Raw genomic sequence first — 11,213 nt, forward strand, 5'->3', positions numbered from 1 at the left:
GTATAGGAAACCTCGTGTCTTTCAAGATGGTGATTTGGTGTTGGTGCATATGAGGAAAGAACGTTTTCCAAACAAAAGTTGATGCCAAAAGCTGAAGGTCCTTATAAGCCTACGTAAGTGGTGTATGGTGTGAATCCTTACAAGCCTTTGTATTTCATTCCATTTCCAAATGGTGAATTGGTTCACAAGGATGCAAATGACAATTTGAAGGCCATGATGTAACTACACCAACAAGTTTGTGTGATGATTGAAGCTGTGTATGACGTGTACAAAAAGAATTCCAACATGCATAGGAAACCACGTGTCTTACAAGATGGTGACGTGGTTTAGGCGCATATGAGGAAAGAACGTTTTGCTAACAAAAGGAAGAACAAAAGTTGATGCCAAGAGCTGAAGGTCCTTACAAAGTGGTGACACATGTCAATGATAATACTTATAAGGTTGATCTGGGACGAGACCATGGAGTGCATGCTACCTTTAATGTGGGAGACCTTTCACCGTATCTTGTTGAGGATGGCCTTGATGAATTAAGGTCATTTCCTTTCAAAGAGGGAGGGGAGGATCCATGCATGGCTCATGAAAAGCCGAAAAATGTGATGGATTAGTGATTACTAGTAGGCTAGAAGGTGGTTTGTACTCAATGGTTGGGTTGTGCATGGTAACCTACGTATTAAATTAGGGTCGCATGAAGGCTAGGGCAACATTTTAAAGGCTTAATAAGTGCTCAAAACTGTTACTTTTTGCTTCGTCAAGCCTTCTAGCCATTGTTGATACTCTTTGGTGGATTTGGATTACACTTTAATGCTTCTTTTTGCTCCTTAATGGAGCATGGACACTTTTTTCATTCATCAGTGTGTCAGACGTTTTTTTGTGTGGTTTCATGAGTTTCTTTAATTTCCATTATTAGTTTTACTGAGTAGTTGGTTGGGTGGCTAGTAACCACCAACTTTGTTATAAAGGCTTCATATAAGCCAATTATGCATGGAAAAAAGAGTTAGATGAAATTTTAATCAAACTAACCTTTGTTCACTTTGAACAAGAGTTGATGCCAAGAGCTGAAGGTCCTTACAAGCCTTTGTAAGTGGTGTATGGTGTGAATCCTTACGAGCCTTTGTATATTATTCCATTTCCAAACGATGAATTGGTTCGCAAGGATGCTAATGACAAGTTGAAGGCCATGACGAAACTACACCAACAAGCTAGTGTGAAGATTGAAGCCGTGATTGACGTGTACAAACAGAATTCCAACACGTATAGGAAACCTCGTGTCTTTCAAGATGGTGATTTGGTGTTGGTGCATATGAGGAAAGAACGTTTTCCAAACAAAAGTTGATGCCAAAAGCTGAAGGTCCTTATAAGCCTACGTAAGTAGTGTATGGTGTGAATCCTTACAAGCCTTTGTATTTCATTCCATTTCCAAATGGTGAATTGGTTCACAAGGATGCAAATGACAATTTGAAGGCCATGATGTAACTACACCAACAAGTTTGTGTGATGATTGAAGCTGTGTATGACGTGTACAAAAAGAATTCCAACATGCATAGGAAACCACGTGTCTTACAAGATGGTGACGTGGTTTAGGCTCATATGAGGAAAGAACGTTTTGCTAACAAAAGGAAGAACAAAAGTTGATGCCAAGAGCTGAAGGTCCTTACAAAGTGGTGACACATGTCAATGATAATACTTATAAGGTTGATCTGGGACGAGACCATGGAGTGCATGCTACCTTTAATGTGGGAGACCTTTCACCGTATCTTGTTGAGGATGGCCTTGATGAATTAAGGTCATTTCCTTTCAAAGAGGGAGGGGAGGATCCATGCATGGCTCATGAAAAGCCGAAAAATGTGATGGATTAGTGATTACTAGTAGGCTAGAAGGTGGTTTGTACTCAATGGTTGGGTTGTGCATGGTAACCTACGTATTAAATTAGGGTCGCATGAAGGCTAGGGCAACATTTTAAAGGCTTAATAAGTGCTCAAAACTGTTACTTTTTGCTTCGTCAAGCCTTCTAGCCATTGTTGATACTCTTTGGTGGATTTGGATTACACTTTAATGCTTCTTTTTGCTCCTTAATGGAGCATGGACACTTTTTTCATTCATCAGTGTGTCAGACGTTTTTTTGTGTGGTTTCATGAGTTTCTTTAATTTCCATTATTAGTTTTACTGAGTAGTTGGTTGGGTGGCTAGTAACCACCAACTTTGTTATAAAGGCTTCATATAAGCCAATTATGCATGGAAAAAAGAGTTAGATGAAATTTTAATCAAACTAACCTTTGTTCACTTTGAACAAGAGTTGATGCCAAGAGCTGAAGGTCCTTACAAGCCTTTGTAAGTGGTGTATGGTGTGAATCCTTACGAGCCTTTGTATATTATTCCATTTCCAAACGATGAATTGGTTCGCAAGGATGCTAATGACAAGTTGAAGGCCATGACGAAACTACACCAACAAGCTAGTGTGAAGATTGAAGCCGTGATTGACGTGTACAAACAGAATTCCAACACGTATAGGAAACCTCGTGTCTTTCAAGATGGTGATTTGGTGTTGGTGCATATGAGGAAAGAACGTTTTCCAAACAAAAGTTGATGCCAAAAGCTGAAGGTCCTTATAAGCCTACGTAAGTGGTGTATGGTGTGAATCCTTACAAGCCTTTGTATTTCATTCCATTTCCAAATGGTGAATTGGTTCACAAGGATGCAAATGACAATTTGAAGGCCATGATGTAACTACACCAACAAGTTTGTGTGAAGATTGAAGCTGTGTATGACGTGTACAAACAGAATTCCAACATGCATAGGAAACCACGTGTCTTACAAGATGGTGACGTGGTTTAGGCGCATATGAGGAAAGAACGTTTTGCTAACAAAAGGAAGAACAAAAGTTGATGCCAAGAGCTGAAGGTCCTTACAAAGTGGTGACACATGTCAATGATAATACTTATAAGGTTGATCTGGGACGAGACCATGGAGTGCATGCTACCTTTAATGTGGGAGACCTTTCACCGTATCTTGTTGAGGATGGCCTTGATGAATTAAGGTCATTTCCTTTCAAAGAGGGAGGGGAGGATCCATGCATGGCTCATGAAAAGCCGAAAAATGTGATGGATTAGTGATTACTAGTAGGCTAGAAGGTGGTTTGTACTCAATGGTTGGGTTGTGCATGGTAACCTACGTATTAAATTAGGGTCGCATGAAGGCTAGGGCAACATTTTAAAGGCTTAATAAGTGCTCAAAACTGTTACTTTTTGCTTCGTCAAGCCTTCTAGCCATTGTTGATACTCTTTGGTGGATTTGGATTACACTTTAATGCTTCTTTTTGCTCCTTAATGGAGCATGGACACTTTTTTCATTCATAAGTGTGTCAGACGTTTTTTTGTGTGGTTTCATGAGTTTCTTTAATTTCCATTATTAGTTTTACTGAGTAGTTGGTTGGGTGGCTAGTAACCACCAACTTTGTTATAAAGGCTTCATATAAGCCAATTATGCATGGAAAAAAGAGTTAGATGAAATTTTAATCAAACTAACCTTTGTTCACTTTGAACAAGAGTTGATGCCAAGAGCTGAAGGTCCTTACAAGCCTTTGTAAGTGGTGTATGGTGTGAATCCTTACGAGCCTTTGTATATTATTCCATTTCCAAACGATGAATTGGTTCGCAAGGATGCTAATGACAAGTTGAAGGCCATGACGAAACTACACCAACAAGCTAGTGTGAAGATTGAAGCCGTGATTGACGTGTACAAACAGAATTCCAACACGTATAGGAAACCTCGTGTCTTTCAAGATGGTGATTTGGTGTTGGTGCATATGAGGAAAGAACGTTTTCCAAACAAAAGTTGATGCCAAAAGCTGAAGGTCCTTATAAGCCTACGTAAGTGGTGTATGGTGTGAATCCTTACAAGCCTTTGTATTTCATTCCATTTCCAAATGGTGAATTGGTTCACAAGGATGCAAATGACAATTTGAAGGCCATGATGTAACTACACCAACAAGTTTGTGTGAAGATTGAAGCTGTGTATGACGTGTACAAACAGAATTCCAACATGCATAGGAAACCACGTGTCTTACAAGATGGTGACGTGGTTTAGGCGCATATGAGGAAAGAACGTTTTGCTAACAAAAGGAAGAACAAAAGTTGATGCCAAGAGCTGAAGGTCCTTACAAAGTGGTGACACATGTCAATGATAATACTTATAAGGTTGATCTGGGACGAGACCATGGAGTGCATGCTACCTTTAATGTGGGAGACCTTTCACCGTATCTTGTTGAGGATGGCCTTGATGAATTAAGGTCATTTCCTTTCAAAGAGGGAGGGGAGGATCCATGCATGGCTCATGAAAAGCCGAAAAATGTGATGGATTAGTGATTACTAGTAGGCTAGAAGGTGGTTTGTACTCAATGGTTGGGTTGTGCATGGTAACCTACGTATTAAATTAGGGTCGCATGAAGGCTAGGGCAACATTTTAAAGGCTTAATAAGTGCTCAAAACTGTTACTTTTTGCTTCGTCAAGCCTTCTAGCCATTGTTGATACTCTTTGGTGGATTTGGATTACACTTTAATGCTTCTTTTTGCTCCTTAATGGAGCATGGACACTTTTTTCATTCATAAGTGTGTCAGACGTTTTTTTGTGTGGTTTCATGAGTTTCTTTAATTTCCATTATTAGTTTTACTGAGTAGTTGGTTGGGTGGCTAGTAACCACCAACTTTGTTATAAAGGCTTCATATAAGCCAATTATGCATGGAAAAAAGAGTTAGATGAAATTTTAATCAAACTAACCTTTGTTCACTTTGAACAAGAGTTGATGCCAAGAGCTGAAGGTCCTTACAAGCCTTTGTAAGTGGTGTATGGTGTGAATCCTTACGAGCCTTTATATATTATTCCATTTCCAAACGATGAATTGGTTCGCAAGGATGCTAATGACAAGTTGAAGGCCATGACGAAACTACACCAACAAGCTAGTGTGAAGATTGAAGCCGTGATTGACGTGTACAAACAGAATTCCAACATGTATAGGAAACCTCGTGTCTTTCAAGATGGTGATTTGGTGTTGGTGCATATGAGGAAAGAACGTTTTCCAAACAAAAGTTGATGCCAAAAGCTGAAGGTCCTTATAAGCCTACGTAAGTGGTGTATGGTGTGAATCCTTACAAGCCTTTGTATTTCATTCCATTTCCAAATGGTGAATTGGTTCACAAGGATGCAAATGACAATTTGAAGGCCATGATGTAACTACACCAACAAGTTTGTGTGAAGATTGAAGCTGTGTATGACGTGTACAAACAGAATTCCAACATGCATAGGAAACCACGTGTCTTACAAGATGGTGACGTGGTTTAGGCGCATATGAGGAAAGAACGTTTTGCTAACAAAAGGAAGAACAAAAGTTGATGCCAAGAGCTGAAGGTCCTTACAAAGTGGTGACACATGTCAATGATAATACTTATAAGGTTGATCTGGGACGAGACCATGGAGTGCATGCTACCTTTAATGTGGGAGACCTTTCACCGTATCTTGTTGAGGATGGCCTTGATGAATTAAGGTCATTTCCTTTCAAAGAGGGAGGGGAGGATCCATGCATGGCTCATGAAAAGCCGAAAAATGTGATGGATTAGTGATTACTAGTAGGCTAGAAGGTGGTTTGTACTCAATGGTTGGGTTGTGCATGGTAACCTACGTATTAAATTAGGGTCGCATGAAGGCTAGGGCAACATTTTAAAGGCTTAATAAGTGCTCAAAACTGTTACTTTTTGCTTCGTCAAGCCTTCTAGCCATTGTTGATACTCTTTGGTGGATTTGGATTACACTTTAATGCTTCTTTTTGCTCCTTAATGGAGCATGGACACTTTTTTCATTCATAAGTGTGTCAGACGTTTTTTTGTGTGGTTTCATGAGTTTCTTTAATTTCCATTATTAGTTTTACTGAGTAGTTGGTTGGGTGGCTAGTAACCACCAACTTTGTTATAAAGGCTTCATATAAGCCAATTATGCATGGAAAAAAGAGTTAGATGAAATTTTAATCAAACTAACCTTTGTTCACTTTGAACAAGAGTTGATGCCAAGAGCTGAAGGTCCTTACAAGCCTTTGTAAGTGGTGTATGGTGTGAATCCTTACGAGCCTTTGTATATTATTCCATTTCCAAACGATGAATTGGTTCGCAAGGATGCTAATGACAAGTTGAAGGCCATGACGAAACTACACCAACAAGCTAGTGTGAAGATTGAAGCCGTGATTGACGTGTACAAACAGAATTCCAACATGTATAGGAAACCTCGTGTCTTTCAAGATGGTGATTTGGTGTTGGTGCATATGAGGAAAGAACGTTTTCCAAACAAAAGTTGATGCCAAAAGCTGAAGGTCCTTATAAGCCTACGTAAGTGGTGTATGGTGTGAATCCTTACAAGCCTTTGTATTTCATTCCATTTCCAAATGGTGAATTGGTTCACAAGGATGCAAATGACAATTTGAAGGCCATGATGTAACTACACCAACAAGTTTGTGTGAAGATTGAAGCTGTGTATGACGTGTACAAACAGAATTCCAACATGCATAGGAAACCACGTGTCTTACAAGATGGTGACGTGGTTTAGGCGCATATGAGGAAAGAACGTTTTGCTAACAAAAGGAAGAACAAAAGTTGATGCCAAGAGCTGAAGGTCCTTACAAAGTGGTGACACATGTCAATGATAATACTTATAAGGTTGATCTGGGACGAGACCATGGAGTGCATGCTACCTTTAATGTGGGAGACCTTTCACCGTATCTTGTTGAGGATGGCCTTGATGAATTAAGGTCATTTCCTTTCAAAGAGGGAGGGGAGGATCCATGCATGGCTCATGAAAAGCCGAAAAATGTGATGGATTAGTGATTACTAGTAGGCTAGAAGGTGGTTTGTACTCAATGGTTGGGTTGTGCATGGTAACCTACGTATTAAATTAGGGTCGCATGAAGGCTAGGGCAACATTTTAAAGGCTTAATAAGTGCTCAAAACTGTTACTTTTTGCTTCGTCAAGCCTTCTAGCCATTGTTGATACTCTTTGGTGGATTTGAATTACACTTTAATGCTTCTTTTTGCTCCTTAATGGAGCATGGACACTTTTTTCATTCATCAGTGTGTCAGACGTTTTTTTGTGTGGTTTCATGAGTTTCTTTAATTTCCATTATTAGTTTTACTGAGTAGTTGGTTGGGTGGCTAGTAACCACCAACTTTGTTATAAAGGCTTCATATAAGCCAATTATGCATGGAAAAAAGAGTTAGATGAAATTTTAATCAAACTAACCTTTGTTCACTTTGAACAAGAGTTGATGCCAAGAGCTGAAGGTCCTTACAAGCCTTTGTAAGTGGTGTATGGTGTGAATCCTTACGAGCCTTTGTATATTATTCCATTTCCAAACGATGAATTGGTTCACAAGGATGCTAATGACAAGTTGAAGGCCATGACGAAACTACACCAACAAGCTAGTGTGAAGATTGAAGCCGTGATTGACGTGTACAAACAGAATTCCAACACGTATAGGAAACCTCGTGTCTTTCAAGATGGTGATTTGGTGTTGGTGCATATGAGGAAAGAACGTTTTCCAAACAAAAGTTGATGCCAAAAGCTGAAGGTCCTTATAAGCCTACGTAAGTGGTGTATGGTGTGAATCCTTACAAGCCTTTGTATTTCATTCCATTTCCAAATGGCGAATTGGTTCACAAGGATGCAAATGACAATTTGAAGGCCATGATGTAACTACACCAACAAGTTTGTGTGAAGATTGAAGCTGTGTATGACGTGTACAAACAGAATTCCAACATGCATAGGAAACCACGTGTCTTACAAGATGGTGACGTGGTTTAGGCGCATATGAGGAAAGAACGTTTTGCTAACAAAAGGAAGAACAAAAGTTGATGCCAAGAGCTGAAGGTCCTTACAAAGTGGTGACACATGTCAATGATAATACTTATAAGGTTGATCTGGGACGAGACCATGGAGTGCATGCTACCTTTAATGTGGGAGACCTTTCACCGTATCTTGTTGAGGATGGCCTTGATGAATTAAGGTCATTTCCTTTCAAAGAGGGAGGGGAGGATCCATGCATGGCTCATGAAAAGCCGAAAAATGTGATGGATTAGTGATTACTAGTAGGCTAGAAGGTGGTTTGTACTCAATGGTTGGGTTGTGCATGGTAACCTACGTATTAAATTAGGGTCGCATGAAGGCTAGGGCAACATTTTAAAGGCTTAATAAGTGCTCAAAACTGTTACTTTTTGCTTCGTCAAGCCTTCTAGCCATTGTTGATACTCTTTGGTGGATTTGGATTACACTTTAATGCTTCTTTTTGCTCCTTAATGGAGCATGGACACTTTTTTCATTCATCAGTGTGTCAGACGTTTTTTTGTGTGGTTTCATGAGTTTCTTTAATTTCCATTATTAGTTTTACTGAGTAGTTGGTTGGGTGGCTAGTAACCACCAACTTTGTTATAAAGGCTTCATATAAGCCAATTATGCATGGAAAAAAGAGTTAGATGAAATTTTAATCAAACTAACCTTTGTTCACTTTGAACAAGAGTTGATGCCAAGAGCTGAAGGTCCTTACAAGCCTTTGTAAGTGGTGTATGGTGTGAATCCTTACGAGCCTTTGTATATTATTCCATTTCCAAACGATGAATTGGTTCGCAAGGATGCTAATGACAAGTTGAAGGCCATGACGAAACTACACCAACAAGCTAGTGTGAAGATTGAAGCCGTGATTGACGTGTACAAACAGAATTCCAACACGTATAGGAAACCTCGTGTCTTTCAAGATGGTGATTTGGTGTTGGTGCATATGAGGAAAGAACGTTTTCCAAACAAAAGTTGATGCCAAAAGCTGAAGGTCCTTATAAGCCTACGTAAGTGGTGTATGGTGTGAATCCTTACAAGCCTTTGTATTTCATTCCATTTCCAAATGGTGAATTGGTTCACAAGGATGCAAATGACAATTTGAAGGCCATGATGTAACTACACCAACAAGTTTGTGTGAAGATTGAAGCTGTGTATGACGTGTACAAACAGAATTCCAACATGCATAGGAAACCACGTGTCTTACAAGATGGTGACGTGGTTTAGGCGCATATGAGGAAAGAACGTTTTGCTAACAAAAGGAAGAACAAAAGTTGATGCCAAGAGCTGAAGGTCCTTACAAAGTGGTGACACATGTCAATGATAATACTTATAAGGTTGATCTGGGACGAGACCATGGAGTGCATGCTACCTTTAATGTGGGAGACCTTTCACCGTATCTTGTTGAGGATGGCCTTGATGAATTAAGGTCATTTCCTTTCAAAGAGGGAGGGGAGGATCCATGCATGGCTCATGAAAAGCCGAAAAATGTGATGGATTAGTGATTACTAGTAGGCTAGAAGGTGGTTTGTACTCAATGGTTGGGTTGTGCATGGTAACCTACGTATTAAATTAGGGTCGCATGAAGGCTAGGGCAACATTTTAAAGGCTTAATAAGTGCTCAAAACTGTTACTTTTTGCTTCGTCAAGCCTTCTAGCCATTGTTGATACTCTTTGGTGGATTTGGATTACACTTTAATGCTTCTTTTTGCTCCTTAATGGAGCATGGACACTTTTTTCATTCATCAGTGTGTCAGACGTTTTTTTGTGTGGTTTCATGAGTTTCTTTAATTTCCATTATTAGTTTTACTGAGTAGTTGGTTGGGTGGCTAGTAACCACCAACTTTGTTATAAAGGCTTCATATAAGCCAATTATGCATGGAAAAAAGAGTTAGATGAAATTTTAATCAAACTAACCTTTGTTCACTTTGAACAAGAGTTGATGCCAAGAGCTGAAGGTCCTTACAAGCCTTTGTAAGTGGTGTATGGTGTGAATCCTTACGAGCCTTTGTATATTATTCCATTTCCAAACGATGAATTGGTTCGCAAGGATGCTAATGACAAGTTGAAGGCCATGACGAAACTACACCAACAAGCTAGTGTGAAGATTGAAGCCGTGATTGACGTGTACAAACAGAATTCCAACACGTATAGGAAACCTCGTGTCTTTCAAGATGGTGATTTGGTGTTGGTGCATATGAGGAAAGAACGTTTTCCAAACAAAAGTTGATGCCAAAAGCTGAAGGTCCTTATAAGCCTACGTAAGTGGTGTATGGTGTGAATCCTTACAAGCCTTTGTATTTCATTCCATTTCCAAATGGTGAATTGGTTCACAAGGATGCAAATGACAATTTGAAGGCCATGATGTAACTACACCAACAAGTTTGTGTGAAGATTGAAGCTGTGTATGACGTGTACAAACAGAATTCCAACATGCATAGGAAACCACGTGTCTTACAAGATGGTGACGTGGTTTAGGCGCATATGAGGAAAGAACGTTTTGCTAACAAAAGGAAGAACAAAAGTTGATGCCAAGAGCTGAAGGTCCTTACAAAGTGGTGACACATGTCAATGATAATACTTATAAGGTTGATCTGGGACGAGACCATGGAGTGCATGCTACCTTTAATGTGGGAGACCTTTCACCGTATCTTGTTGAGGATGGCCTTGATGAATTAAGGTCATTTCCTTTCAAAGAGGGAGGGGAGGATCCATGCATGGCTCATGAAAAGCCGAAAAATGTGATGGATTAGTGATTACTAGTAGGCTAGAAGGTGGTTTGTACTCAATGGTTGGGTTGTGCATGGTAACCTACGTATTAAATTAGGGTCGCATGAAGGCTAGGGCAACATTTTAAAGGCTTAATAAGTGCTCAAAACTGTTACTTTTTGCTTCGTCAAGCCTTCTAGCCATTGTTGATACTCTTTGGTGGATTTGGATTACACTTTAATGCTTCTTTTTGCTCCTTAATGGAGCATGGACACTTTTTTCATTCATCAGTGTGTCAGACGTTTTTTTGTGTGGTTTCATGAGTTTCTTTAATTTCCATTATTAGTTTTACTGAGTAGTTGGTTGGGTGGCTAGTAACCACCAACTTTGTTATAAAGGCTTCATATAAGCCAATTATGCATGGAAAAAAGAGTTAGATGAAATTTTAATCAAACTAACCTTTGTTCACTTTGAACAAGAGTTGATGCCAAGAGCTGAAGGTCCTTACAAGCCTTTGTAAGTGGTGTATGGTGTGAATCCTTACGAGCCTTTGTATATTATTCCATTTCCAAACGATGAATTGGTTCGCAAGGATGCTAATGACAAGTTGAAGGCCATGACGAAACTACACCAACAAGCTAGTG

This window comes from Lactuca serriola, chromosome 4, assembly GCF_051521515.1.
Source record: "Lactuca serriola cultivar US96UC23 chromosome 4, Lser_US96UC23_V15, whole genome shotgun sequence".
In the NCBI taxonomy this organism is placed as follows: Eukaryota; Viridiplantae; Streptophyta; class Magnoliopsida; order Asterales; family Asteraceae; genus Lactuca; species Lactuca serriola.